Source organism: Ambystoma mexicanum, chromosome 11 (genome assembly GCF_040938575.1).
Source record: "Ambystoma mexicanum isolate Mex_15411 chromosome 11, UKY_AmexF1_1, whole genome shotgun sequence".
In the NCBI taxonomy this organism is placed as follows: Eukaryota; Metazoa; Chordata; class Amphibia; order Caudata; family Ambystomatidae; genus Ambystoma; species Ambystoma mexicanum.
In genome coordinates this window covers 724,980,486-724,993,991 of record NC_090934.1, presented here as the reverse complement: position 1 = coordinate 724,993,991, position 13,506 = coordinate 724,980,486, and the positions used below count along the sequence as shown (strand labels likewise).

Genomic DNA, 13,506 nt, shown 5'->3' with positions numbered 1-13,506 from the left:
TGTCTTTGCCGTATTCAACCTATATGGAGATTAACACCTTATTAGAATCAAGACAGAAACTGCATTTAGAACACTATTTGGGTATTTTGAATATCGTGTAGTGCACGTTAGGTTGACTAATGCCGTTGCTGTCTTCTGGAGATGTTTAGGCCCAATGTTTTCCAATTTATTGAATCTCACTGCCATTGTTTATCTTGGTGGCAACTTGGTTGTTCCCAAAACCGAAGAGGAGCCAGCTGAACATGTCTAACAAGTCTTGAGGAAACTATGACATCATCATCTCTATGCTAAACCGCAAAGGTGTTTCTTGGATTGCCAATCTGTGATGTACTTGGGATAAATTCTGTTATATGTAGGAAGGTCAAGCAGTGCTTGCTATTCATGACACAAGAGAGGTGTATTTCAACAGAGTGCACTTATTCTCTGTTAAATCAGGTAAGGTGTTGGACCAAATACCTGTATGATTGAGGGAAAAACATACAAATGGTTATATCACAGATGGGACCACACAAAGTATCCAACACCTCCTGTTGGGCTTTCCCAAAATCATAAAGTTTGAAATCTAGTCTTAAAGAGTCCTTGTCCCTCTAGGCACACCCTATTATAAAATTCAATGTCCAAAGCGGTGGTCAACAAAAAGATCCCAAATCATTTCTTAACAAGCTCTTAGACTCCTTGCTAATCTTATGATAAAATGTAAAATGTTCTAAAGCTTAGCCAAAAAGAGAGTTCGACGTAGTACTCTCTCAAATTTTGGCAGAAATATCTAAAGATGAAGGTCCGTCCACTAGTATCGATGATGAAGATCATGCTGAGAACAATCTGTGAATTTTCGTTGCAACCACTGATTGATTTTTATTTATTGAAAGTGGAACCGATCCTCTTATATGGGTTAGATATATGTCTTCATGACGTAGGGGTCATATTGAATCAAATTCAGGGTAGTGTGTGGAAAAGCGTTTTGGGGCTATCTATATCAGTTCCCAATTCTATAATTAGGCACGAACTTGGTCTAGTATCTCTAGCAGCTAGATGGGTTTGGAGAAAACTATCACGCTATGCTGATATTATGGCACCTCACAAGTATTCTCTATATGAGGACGTATATGGGTTGGTTGTGCTGTCCGAATTAAAATCCATGTGTGCTTTTGTTAATCAAATTAATCTAATCCTCGTTGATTGTGACTGCACAATTTCTGACCTAGTAATGAAACTCCCAAAAGTCAAAAGAAATCTTTTCGATCGGGACTGGTCAACCACCTTAGATTGTAACAAATCATATCATCTGTATGTGGAATATGCTAAAAGGCCACGTAGTAGAGATATGAGATCGTCGTATTTGGTGTTATGTCCATCAAGCAAGATACGGAGAGCATATTTAAGGTTCAAATTAAATCAATATCATACACTTGAAAGAATCTACCTGTGGCGTATCTGTAAAGGTGCTTTTTCAAATCAACACTGTCGCTTTTGCGATTATGACATCAATGAAACCATGAAACATCTTGTTATTGAATGCATTTTTTTTTAACAGGATAGAAAAAATTTATTGGGGAAATTTGCTCCGAAAGATACTGATATCTCCAAAACATCCTTATGGGACAGTTGTATGTATGGAGGGAGCATGGTACTTGTTATTTCGTTAACTCGCTTGCTGAGTAAAATTGAAAATGCGTTAGAAAGTGTAAATGTCTACTCTAACCCTACAAGCTAAATCTGTGCATTTCAAGGTGTGGTCTATCGAAATTTTTGGTATGTTTAGGGCAGGCCAATCTTAATATGGGTATGAGAAGGTTGCGCAAAGTAACAAATCATAAAGATACAATGTAATTTTCTGAATTAACAATGCTAAATGTTAAGTTGCAAAAGAAATGGTTGATGATCTAATTGTCTGTCATTCGTAATTTTAATGAATAATATATGAAATTTTCAAAAGTTTTGTAAAAGTTTGCTTTTTGTAAAACTATAAGCAAAACGCAAATGTCTTTTAAATAAAATAAAAAAAAGTTCGACGTAGTAATCAAGAAGCCAAAGGGTGTCCAGATGAGAACTGTTCCTGACATTAGCAGTGCAAAAAATTAATAAAGTGCAACTTGATTCGAGTGCATCAGTTAATACATTGATAATGTTCTAGGGGTGCTCACAAAAAAATTTCCTGGAGGGAAAGTTGAGCTTTTCTGGGTGGGTTCCACCAGCCCTTCGTGGGACTTGCTGAGAGTTTTGAGGCCTGCCATCCAATTGCAAGGCCCGAGACACGAGAAAGGAGTTTGACTAGCTTCTAAGACGATACGAGTCATTCTAAAACAGGAATGAGGGCCTTCTTTTAGAGACCCAGCTTGATTCATGCTTCCCTTTTGGGTTTTATTTGGTTGTTCAATTAGGGGTGGACAGGACAGGCTTACAAATTGCCGGTTTTGGCAGAGTAATTAGTGCTTTAAGTAAGTTTAGGACAGATCTGGAGTGTATTGGAGGAGGTTGCAAGTTGTTAGTAATGTTTTTGATGTTTCATCATCCCTGTTGTAGCCCATTTTGCCCGTTTGTTTTTGTTCTTTAGGCCCCCCCAATAATCTTCACCTTCTACCCTTAGTCCCTTTTAAAAAATGTTTACAAGAAAACAAAAATGTTCCTCTTATACTTAACCTGTTTCCTTTTTTTTACCAAACTAAAAAAAAATGGTTCCTAATACCTGTCCTGTGTTTGTAGAGAAAGATTTGTGTGTGAACCCAAGAAATCTTTCAGTGCTGGCCCAGTCACCTTCACTACTGTTTTTACGTTTCTAGAACCATTTGCCATTGTGTGAGTCTTGCCCCTTTATTTTATTTGTCACTTGTTTTGCATTTTACACATTAACATCTCAGGCCCTTAGGGACATTCATATTTTGCACATTAGGACCTTAGGCAACACGTTCTTCTATTTAGAGGGAATGCTGAGGGGGCAGGGGCAATCATGAGAAACTTGAATACTCCTCTTCCATGTCAGAGGTTCAGGTAGTCAGCCAGCAGGGAGAGGCAGCCAGAGGAGGCAGGGCAAACAGAGGTTGAGATGAAATGTGCAGTGAGGGAGACAGTCGTTGAGGAGGGGAAGACAGTGTTTGATGATGGTGGTTGAGGAGGGGAAAATTATGGTTGAGAAGAGGGAGACCGAGCATAAGGAGTTGGACAGGACCATGAGGAGATGGAGCATGAGGAGGAGGTGGTTGTGACTACCAATCTGGAGTAGGTTGTGAGACGGTCAGTCATTCGAGGAGTACTTGCACCAGTTGGGCGAGTATCTGGTACTTGAACTTGGTGGGGAGGCACAGGGGTTCTATGTCATTTCATCGCCTGCAATTTCATCCCCTGGCATTTTAACGTGTACATTCTAACGAAAACGCTCATTTTTGTTTGTTTTTGGGGGTTATCCCCCCAACCTCCCTTTACTCACTTATTTTTAGCTATTCCCTACCCCCCCAAACCCTTATCTGCCCTTTCCTACCCCCCCTAAAAAAATCGATGACCATATTTGTTGTAATATACACATTAAAATGTCAGCGAATGAAATTGCAGGTGGTGAAAGGACATCCTACTGGCACAGTTAATTGAGGAGTAGCCAGAATAGGTAGCCACAGAGGTGCAGGGCAATGATAGGCAGATGCAGAAGTGGTGATGTTTCAGCAGGAGGCTGAAGAACACCAGGTGAAGGATCCAGAGCAAATGGCCCAAGTGGAGGAGACTGGGACCACTAGAGCATTGCCTGGGGATGCAGAGGAGACAAGGTGGGCTCAGAGGTTCCTTGAGAGGGTAAAGTCAGGTCCAAAGGCATCCCCCCATGACATCACTGCCGATCTGAACACCACAAAAGAGACAAGGGGCAGTTTACTGACACGGGGATTCAACCCCACAACAATCGAAGGACACTCAAAAACAAGAGAACCCAAGTGTCTCTTTGATCTCACCTCGTAGATTAGAACCACACCTACTCAGTTGATGTAACAAATAAGCACTGAGTAAAAAACTGTTCAGGTAGATGTTCACACATGCAATTTTATTTAAAAAAACATGTAAAATATACCCTAAAAACCACATAAAAATATCATCATATTTCATTGACATTACATTTCATTGACGTTACATACACAACGAAAACACATCATCACTATATAAATATTACAACAATTAAAAACACCAATCTTGCAGTCAAATGACCACCCCTTTTTTTTAAACTACCTCTAAAGTGCAAAATACAAAGAACAGTTGGTTGAAAAGAAAAAGGCCACTATTAGTATAGGTCACCTTCTATACTCCTAAATGGACATAAGGTGTTGACTCCTTTCACTCACAAAATGTTTCTGATACAACTAAATAGGTAATTGAAAACACTGTTACTCAATCCAGTGTTATCCGACCCAACATGTATCGTTCTTCAACATAAATAAACAAAATCTCTGAGAACTTCTTCAGGGGACCAACACCATCAATTAACAATGCACATAATTCAGTGATATATTAGAAATTCGAAGATTCCAAACACAATGTTATACGTCCCAAATCTATGAGAGAGAAACCAAAGATAAGCAGTTTTAGAACATTAATTAGAATTCCTGCTGCCTTATCGCAAGGGTGCTACAATCCATCCTGAGAAGGCTTACCGTATAATTCCAATGAAAGAATATCCTTGATACGGCCACGTGTACGTGTCTTCTAAGTAGACAAAGGATCTGGGGAACAACACAAACAACAATATGAGAGAAATCGAACCTACGTGTCTGAATACCTGATCTCTAAAAACGCTAGCTTTCAATCCTAAGTAGGCTGAAAACAAACCTTGAGCAAATGAGAGCCGCATCTGATTGGCACTTACAAGGACTCGCATATATAAGTTGGCGTGAAGCGGCCCGTGTCCCTAAAGTGTATGCTGTCAAACCTTTCTCAGCAGATCCGTTAAATACAAGGACCCACAGACGAATCGTTTCTATCTTTATCTCTTTGTGTATCATTTTTGATTGTAATTTCATAGTTCTCATTGGTACGAACAGTAACCTGGGTTACATTGCAAGAGACGCTGTGCGCATAGGAAAAATCCTTCTATAGTCACCAATAGATATCTTCTAAAAATGCTGCATTTACCTTTCGCCATAGCAGCGTGTTCGTGTTGCACACGTTTAACAGCGTTCGTGCGTAGCTCGGGTCCGTTTCAGTCATGGCTGTATTAAGATGCTCCTTCTAAGTGCGTAGCAGGCTTCCTTATTTACTGAATGGACATGGTTGTTTCCCGAGGAAAAACAACCATAGTATTTGTAGCAACCGTAACGTACTTGGACAAAAAGCTATCTAGCTATCTTGAGTAGCCAATCAACTTACCAGCGCATGCACAGTATCTCTTCTGTTCGGTCATACCTCGACTCTATGGCACCTTTCACCTGACTGCTACCACATAACGTTGCTATGTGCAACTCGATTTTAAAGCAGCCCGCTGCAGACGATTGCTCGCAATGCCGGATCTTACGTCAAGCAGGCATACACACTGTTCACCTGTATCACATCAGTGGTATTTAACTTACTAAACCTGTACAAGGTAGGCGAATTACCATATTATTACAAAAGTGCCTGGTTAATCCGTTTTTTTCGTAAATCTAGAGTTGAAAATCTAAGAACCTGGTAAAATAACACTGATGTACGGACGACCTGTCATGTGGTGATCATAACTAACCAGGGCCGGGTGGGGGGTGGAACATTCCCTCATACCACATGTTCAAAGAGGATCAACAGTTGTGCCATCTGGTCATAGGTGGGGATGCCATTGGACATATGTAATATGTTCAGTGTACTAATCAACCTCAAGCCAACAGAAAAGAAACCCATGTCCAATTCATATGCATAAGCAATTAAACAAACATCAATCAGGTCAAAACCATATTAACAGAATTATCAATTCAAAATGTATTCAACAAATACAAAAAAGATTTATACCTCATAAATCAAAATTAAATAAAACAAAAGTTTGCTATATGCAATTAAAACAAAAATAATGGGGTGCACGCATGTTTCCCCTGGCAGACCACCCACCAAAACCATACCAGGAAACATTTATCCGCATTCTAACCTGAATCATCCAACACACACTGTAAACTCCTCATACATAAAATATATCAATCATATTAAAAAACACAGCAGGTAAATGATTGCCCATCGGCGCCATCTTAATAAATGCTATGCGCCATTATTGTACATTTCATGGCAATGTGTGTGTTACATGAGCCTACATAAATGCTGGTAAACAATAGTACAAAAAAACACTGCTAGCCAATGATTATTGGCATGAAAATACATTTTCTCATTCCAGTAGTTGATGCCAACGAGAGTTTTGGCCTAGAGCTGCGGCTGTTTCCGAAAACGCCCAGCCTTTTTCAGAGCAAAAAGATTTGTTCAGTGGGGGCAGGGGGACACTTATTATTTTCTCAATTTCATGCTGTTTAAAGAGATAATGGACACCTAATCTTACAGTCTGAAAACCAAAATAATAACCAAAAAATCAACACAACCCAATATCATAATGTTCAATGGGGTCCTGGATCAATGCAACAATTTTTAAACAGCCAAGAGATGCACAAAGAGCAAACCCCGACCGGTACGGCATCCGATCGCAAACCCCTGGAAGACATCACTTAGAGAATTCACCAAAATGTATCACCCAAGGACAAAAGGGAACACATCCTCCTCACCAAAGGGCCAGAAACTGAAAGTAGAAGGGAGTGGAAGGTAATCACCATTCCACACGTTTCATATGTCCCACAACTCTGAGGGAGCTATAGAGACAAAGAACAGGTTACACTACTGCACTATGGGTGTTTCTCTGTACATCTTGGTCTTTCTATTACATCTATTGTTGCACGGCATGTCTACTCACCTACTCTTTGTCTTTATTCCAGCGTGAGATCTACCATCTCTGCTGCCGGTCACATTAAGGGCTCACACAGTTGGGAGCTCTAACACGTGCCTCCAGCGTCACGTCTGGGTTATCAGGTCCTCAGTGAAGGCTTGGCAGCCATTTTCTGTACAGTACATGGCCTGCAACAAAGCAGCCATCTTGGCCTATTCAATTTATTCAACCTCTGTCACAAGTCAGCTCATCAGGGTAAACCAAGTAAGAGGCTTTGGGCACCTCTTTAACACACACGTATCGTAAGCTGTGGCACAATGATGTGTTCAAGGAGCAAACATCATGTAGCACTGATGCATCCAGTGCTGGACCATTCTCAATTCCTTCAAATTAAAGCCACTGTTGCTTTTGGAGGCAGACATTATCAATCCATGCAAACCAGATGTTTTCCTTCCCCCCACGGGAACGCGGCTACAGCCTCCACAGTTTCCCATAGCAACTACAAGGGAGTAGGAAGGGGATGCTCTGGATCAGGTGGCAAAACTTTGGACTATATCAGAATTTTCAGGATATGTACTTTACCACTCAAAGACATACGCAGAAGAGTCCACCATTACAGGTATTGCTTGATCTGAGCTAGTGCAGTGTTTTACGTGTCTTGTCTCCATATAATGACAATTTCATGCCTGAATACTTGAAGGAGGACTTATTCAATTTATTAGGTCATCTAGCAAAGTCGGCCTTCACACCCACTTTAAATAGTGGAAGTATCTCTGATTTTTGCAAGTTTGTCTATCTATGTTTATAGGATAGTCACCTTTGGCTATTTTATAAACTGCAGAGCATAATTCATGATCAAGAGATCCTTAATTTTTTTTCTTCCACAGCTTAATCTTTTGATGAGCCCCTCACACATAATCTTTAACATCAGGACCTCTATCACTAGGTTGAACATCAGCAGAGATTATGAAAAACCTTGTCTTATCCTCTTCAAATACATCAGCCAGTACTCCATTCACAACAATAGATGAACAAGTTACTTCTTACCTTGTAACATTCTTTCGACGGGATGTTCCTCCGACGTATTCCTTATCTTTGATAATATGTTTCCAGCTTGCTGACCTCGGAAATTTTTTCTGTAGAGGGCGCTGTGCGTCGACGTCCGCCGAGTCGATGTCCCTCGACGGCCACCGTTGCGGCGCCGACGTCACCATGCCCATAAATAGCCACGCGCTGCGTCTGTTGCTCAGTTCCGTTTTGTAGCATAAGAAAAGTCATGCCTGAATTGGTTATTGACCTTGAAGGAGCGTAAGCTGCAACCACAAGGGAAGTATCACTGCGGGGATGGATGGGAGGGGCGATAAGGAATACGTCAGAGGAACATCCCGTCGAAAGAACGTTACAAGGTAAGAAGTAACTTGTTCTTCGAAGGGATTGTGTCCTCCGACGTATTCCTTATCTTTGATAGACTCCCATAGCAGTGGCATGTAATTGGAGGTGGGAGTGAGAATGTTATGTATTCCTTTAGGGATGGACCGAATGTAATACGGCCTTGCCAAATTTGGTCTCTTGACTAGTGGAGGAATCCAGATTGTAAAATTTTGTGAATGTATGTGCGGACGACCATGTGGCAGCCGCACATATGTCTCGGACCGGTACCCCTCTATGGAGAGCCGAAGAGGCTGCGATACCCCTGGTTGAATGAGCCCTGAGATTTTGGGGTGGCTCTTTCCCTGCCAGTTTGTAACATTCCAGAATGGCCAAAATAATCCACCTGGAGATGGTTTGTTTTGTTATGGGTAGTTCCAACTTGTGACCTGAGTATCCTACAAACAGTTGGTCTGCTTGCCTGATCCTAGCCATTCTGCTGATGTAAAAGCTTAAAGCCCGCTTTGGCCCAGCCTATGTAGCCTTTCTTCCTCTTTCCCCGGATGGGGAGGCGGATAGAATGAAGGTAAGGTAATTTTCTGAGTGATGCGTAATTCAGAAACCACCTTTGGGAGGAAATTAGGCTTCACCTGTAGGACAACTTTGTCTTTATGAAAAATTGCATGCAGGGGTTTACAAGATAGAGGTTGTAATTCGCTCACCCTCCTAGCTACCAATAGGACAGTTTTAACCGTGAGAAATCTCATCGAACAAGAGTGATATGGTTGAATGGAGTGCCCATTAGGAAGTTTAAAACTAAATTTAAGTCCCATAAGGGAACCTGGAATGGTTTTGGAGGATAAACATTAGTTAATCCCTTGAGAAATTGTATCACTAGAGGAAGTTTGAAATACGATGGTTCCTCCGCAGTGCGCTTGAAGATAGAAAGCGCTGCGAGATAGCCTTTTACAGTGGCAACTTGAAGGCCTAAGTTTGCCAAGTAGAGTAGAAACGATAACACTGCTGGTGTACCACATGAAAAAGGGTCGATATTCTCTTCCCCACACCAGCTGCAAAATTTGTTCCAACGGCAGCGGTATAAAGACTTTGTTGCTCGCCTTCTGGCCGAAAGCAACACCTCCATGATGTCATCAGGGAGATCCCAATCCTTGTACCTCATCCTTTCAGAAGCCAAGCGTGAAGGTTGAGGGTTCTGGTGTCTGGATGGAGAACCTGACCTCCCTTCTGCGAGAGAAGATTCTCTTTGAGTGGATGACAGATTGGAGGACAGATGGACATATCAACAAGGTCCGGGTACCACGTTCTCCTGACCCAATCCGGGGCAAATAGGATCATGGTTTTCCGGAATCTTCTCAACCTCCTGATCATTTGAGGAATAACAGGGACTGGTGGGAACGCGTAAAGGAGTGGAAACTCCCAATCCACTACGAACGCGTCTCCTAGAGTTCCTCTCGGGGGAAATTCCCTTGAGCAAAACAGATCGCACTTCCTGTTGGTGCTTGTGGCGAACAGATCCACCTGAGGGGTTCCCCAAAGGGCGAAGATCTCTTGAAGGACTTCCTGAGCTAGCTCCCACTCATGGGAGACTGTGCTCTGCCTGCTCAGAGCGTCCGCTGTCAAGTTCTTCTCTCCGGCTAGGTGGACTGCCGATAGAGAGATTCCTTCTTGGATTGCCCAAAACCAGAGCTGCATCGCCTCTCTGCACAGTGGCAGTGATCCTATGCCTCCTCTTTTGTTGAGGTAGTGCATGGCCACCGTGTTGTCCGTCATTATCAGGACATTTCTCCCCTGTACTGATGGCAGGAAAGCTTTTAGCGCTAGTCTGATCGCTCTCAGCTCCAATAGGTTGATGTGTAGTCTGGACTCCGATGGAGACCAACGACCGCTGATGGTCAAGTCGTTGGTATGGGCTCCCCACCCCGTGAGTGAGGCGTCTGTGACTACTGTTATCTCCGGCCATGGTTACCAAAACAGTTCTCCTTTCAAGATGTTCTCTGGATAGGCCCACCATTGAAGGTCGCGGGCTACCTTGTCCGGAATACGGAGGAGATCTGTCATTCTTCCTGAGAGTGCCCACTGAAGATATCTCATTCTCAGACGAGCCTCTGGCACAAGGAAGATGCAGGATGCCATGAGGCCTAGCAACCTCAAAAAGTCAAAGGCTGGGAAACGTTGGGCATTTTGAAACTTGGTGACCATCTGTAGAATATCTTGAGCCCTCACCTCTGGTGGCGAGGCTTTTCCCAGGGAAGTGTCCAGGACCACTCCAATGAACTGAAGTCTCTGTGATGGTATCATCTGTGACTTCTTTAAATTGAGGGAGAAGCCCAGTTTGTGAAGGAAGTGGCAGACATAATCTAGCTGGGCCTGGGCTTGTTTCGAAGATACATCCCTGATCAGCCAATCGTCCAGGTAGGGGTAGACGTGGATCCCTTCCCTCCTTAGACTCGCCGCCACTACCGACATCAGCTTGGTGAAGACCCTCGGGCGGAGGTCAGCCCAAATGGCAGAACTCGAAATTGATAATGAGAGTCGCCAATTGCGAACCTCAGGTATTTCCTGTGTTTGAGATGGATGGGCACATGGAAATAAGCATCCTGAAGGTCCAGAGATACCAGCCAGTCCTGGAGCTGGAGGGCGGGCCTGAAGGATCTGAGAGAGAGTTACCATCTTGAACTTGTCCTTCCTGAGGAACTTGTTCAATTCTCGTAAGTCCAGGATGGGTCTCAGTCCTCCGTCCTTCTTTGGTATGAGAAAGTAGGGGGAGTACCAGCCCTTGTTCCTGTCCGCTACAGTTACCGGTTCTATGGCACCTTTCTCTAGCAGGTCTATAATTTCCTGCAAGAGGAGCGGATCTGGAACTTTTAGAGAACTGTTCCCCGGTGGATGACTCTGAGGGATGTGTAGAAAGGGTAGGCAGTAACCCTGGGCAACTGTCTCCAATGCCCAAGCATCTGACGTTATAGCCTGCCATTCCGTCAGATGGTGAGTTAACCCGCCCCCTACAGGTGTATTGTGTGGAAAGGCCTCAGAGTTGTTTGGGGGCGGCTGATGCAGATGCCGAGGGTAAAGAGGCACCTGCTGCTGCTGCGGCCTTAGTACCTTTGACCCGTCCACCTCAGTGGATCTCCTTTGGCCTCTTTGAGCCGGCTGTTCTCTGCCTTTCCCGAATGCGGAATAATAGCGAAAGGACTTTCCTCTCCCAGCGGTTCCTGAGGGGCGAAAAGGAGTTTGGCGGATAGCAGCTCCTAAAGATTTTGCTGCTGCTTTAGAAGTCTGCAACTTTTCCAGACTGTCATCAGCCTTTTTTCCGAATAGTGAAGAGCCGTCAAAGGGCATATTCAAAAGTCTGGCCTGTACATCTGGAGCAAAGCCAGACTTTCGCAACCACGCATGCCTGCGGATTGTTGTACTTGCCGCCATGGCCCTGCTGATACTGTCAGCGGAATCGATGCCAGTTTGAAGTGATTCGCACATGGCATCTTTGCCATCTTTAATAATGTTAAGGAAGGTTTTCTTTTCCTCTCCTTCGGGTATGCAGTCAGCTGCTGATGAAGCACACTCCCACAGTGTGTGACTCAACCTGGCGAGCGTACAGGTGGCGTTGATGGACTTCAACGCCATACTACAAGCAGAGAAGACTTTCTTCGCCATAGAATCATACCTCTTGCCATCTCTATCCTGTGGGACAGTAGGGTAAGGGTCCTACTGCTAGATGAAGTTGCCGCTTGAACCACCAGGCTCTCTGGAGTCGGGTGTTTTGATAAGTATTCAGGGTCAGCAGCCGCTACCCTATACTTGGCTGACAATCTTTTATTGACCGCACGGATAACTTCAGGAGTTTCCCAATTAGATGTAATTTTCCTTTGTAAAGCTGGATGGAAGGGGACAACAGGGTCCTCCTGTGGACCTTTGTCTAATATGTCTGTTAGGTCATCCTGTTGAAAAACAGACGAAGGCGCAGACCAAACCATAAATTCAATAATTCTTGCCATAAAGGTTCTATAGGGTGTTTCGGCATGTTCCCCTGGGTCTGGCTTAACAAATTCCACTTCTGGGGAAGTGTCCAGCCCACTTGCCTCATGTAGTGACTCCTGAAGGTCCTTCAACCTTCTTTCCTCAGAAGTGAAATCCTCTGAAATAGGCAGTGTGGTCCTCTGTAACCCAAATGTTTCCTGGTCAGAATCTTCCCCCTCTTCATAAATTGAAGATAGTCCGGGGTACTCTGACCTCTGAAATGGTGTAAAACCCATCTCTAAGGCAGAAGGAGCCAAACTCGTCATTATTGGACGAGAGAACGTCGATGTCATCGACGCCGATGTGACAGGCTTCGAAGGTGCCGAGAACGGCGTCGAGAAAACTGGAAGAGGTCTCGAAGAACTCGAGAGGATTGGGATCCTACTCGAGGACATCGACGACGGTCTCGGCGTCGTGCCGGAGGCCCTTGGAATAACTGTTGGCTGTGGAGTAGCCTTGGTTTTCTCTTTCATCGGCGTCGATGTCGGCGTCGACGATGGCGTCAATTCGATCGACTGATGCGTCGAGGAACCTTTCGACAACGGCGTCGATGGCGCTGATTCATGCGTCGAAGGAATCTTCAACGACGGCTTCGAAGATGGTGCCTTCTTACCCGATGGGTCGTGGCACTCTCGGGTGGAATGTTTCGCCGGGTGCTGCGACTTGCTGCGTTTTGATTTTTTGGGTTTTTCACCCGGGATATCACCCTCGGCTGTCTTCGAGGGGGTCGAGGCCGCTTTCTCAAAGACGCTTAACATTTTCATTCTGAATTCCTCCCTCTGAGCCTGAGAGCTGTGTTTTGTGGGACAGGAGACCCTTTCAGGGGAAACAGCAGACGACGAGGAAGGGGATCTTCGACGTCTCTTTTTTGAGTGTCTTGATCTCGACGAATGGTGGGAGCTACTTCGAGATCGAGAATGGGAATGTTTTCGACGGCGAGGAGACGAATGCCTCGACTCAGCCGAAGAAACCTTTGAGGAGGCTTTGACTGACTTACCTCTCTCGAGCTTCCCCTTGCGCTCCTTCAAGGCTTTCGCCATCATGGACATGCAGTCCTCACACTCCGAACAATGGTGCTCGGCTCCCAAGCACCAAAAGCAGATCCTGTGTGGATCCATTATCAACATTTTTTTACCGCTGTCTCGACATTTCTTGAAGCCGGATCGCGGCGTTGTCAGTTCCGATGAAGATGTCATCGAGAACGAGTAGGTATTTATTCGAGTAGATACAGGGTTATCCTG

At 44.2% G+C, this 13,506-nt stretch overlaps 1 protein-coding gene across 1 annotated transcript in view; it reads left to right on the top strand.

Annotated features, from left to right (window-relative positions):
- Nucleotides 1-13,506, top strand: part of OVCH2 (ovochymase 2) — a 1,298,878-nt gene that overhangs the window by 822,375 nt on the left and 462,997 nt on the right. The window lies entirely within an intron of this gene.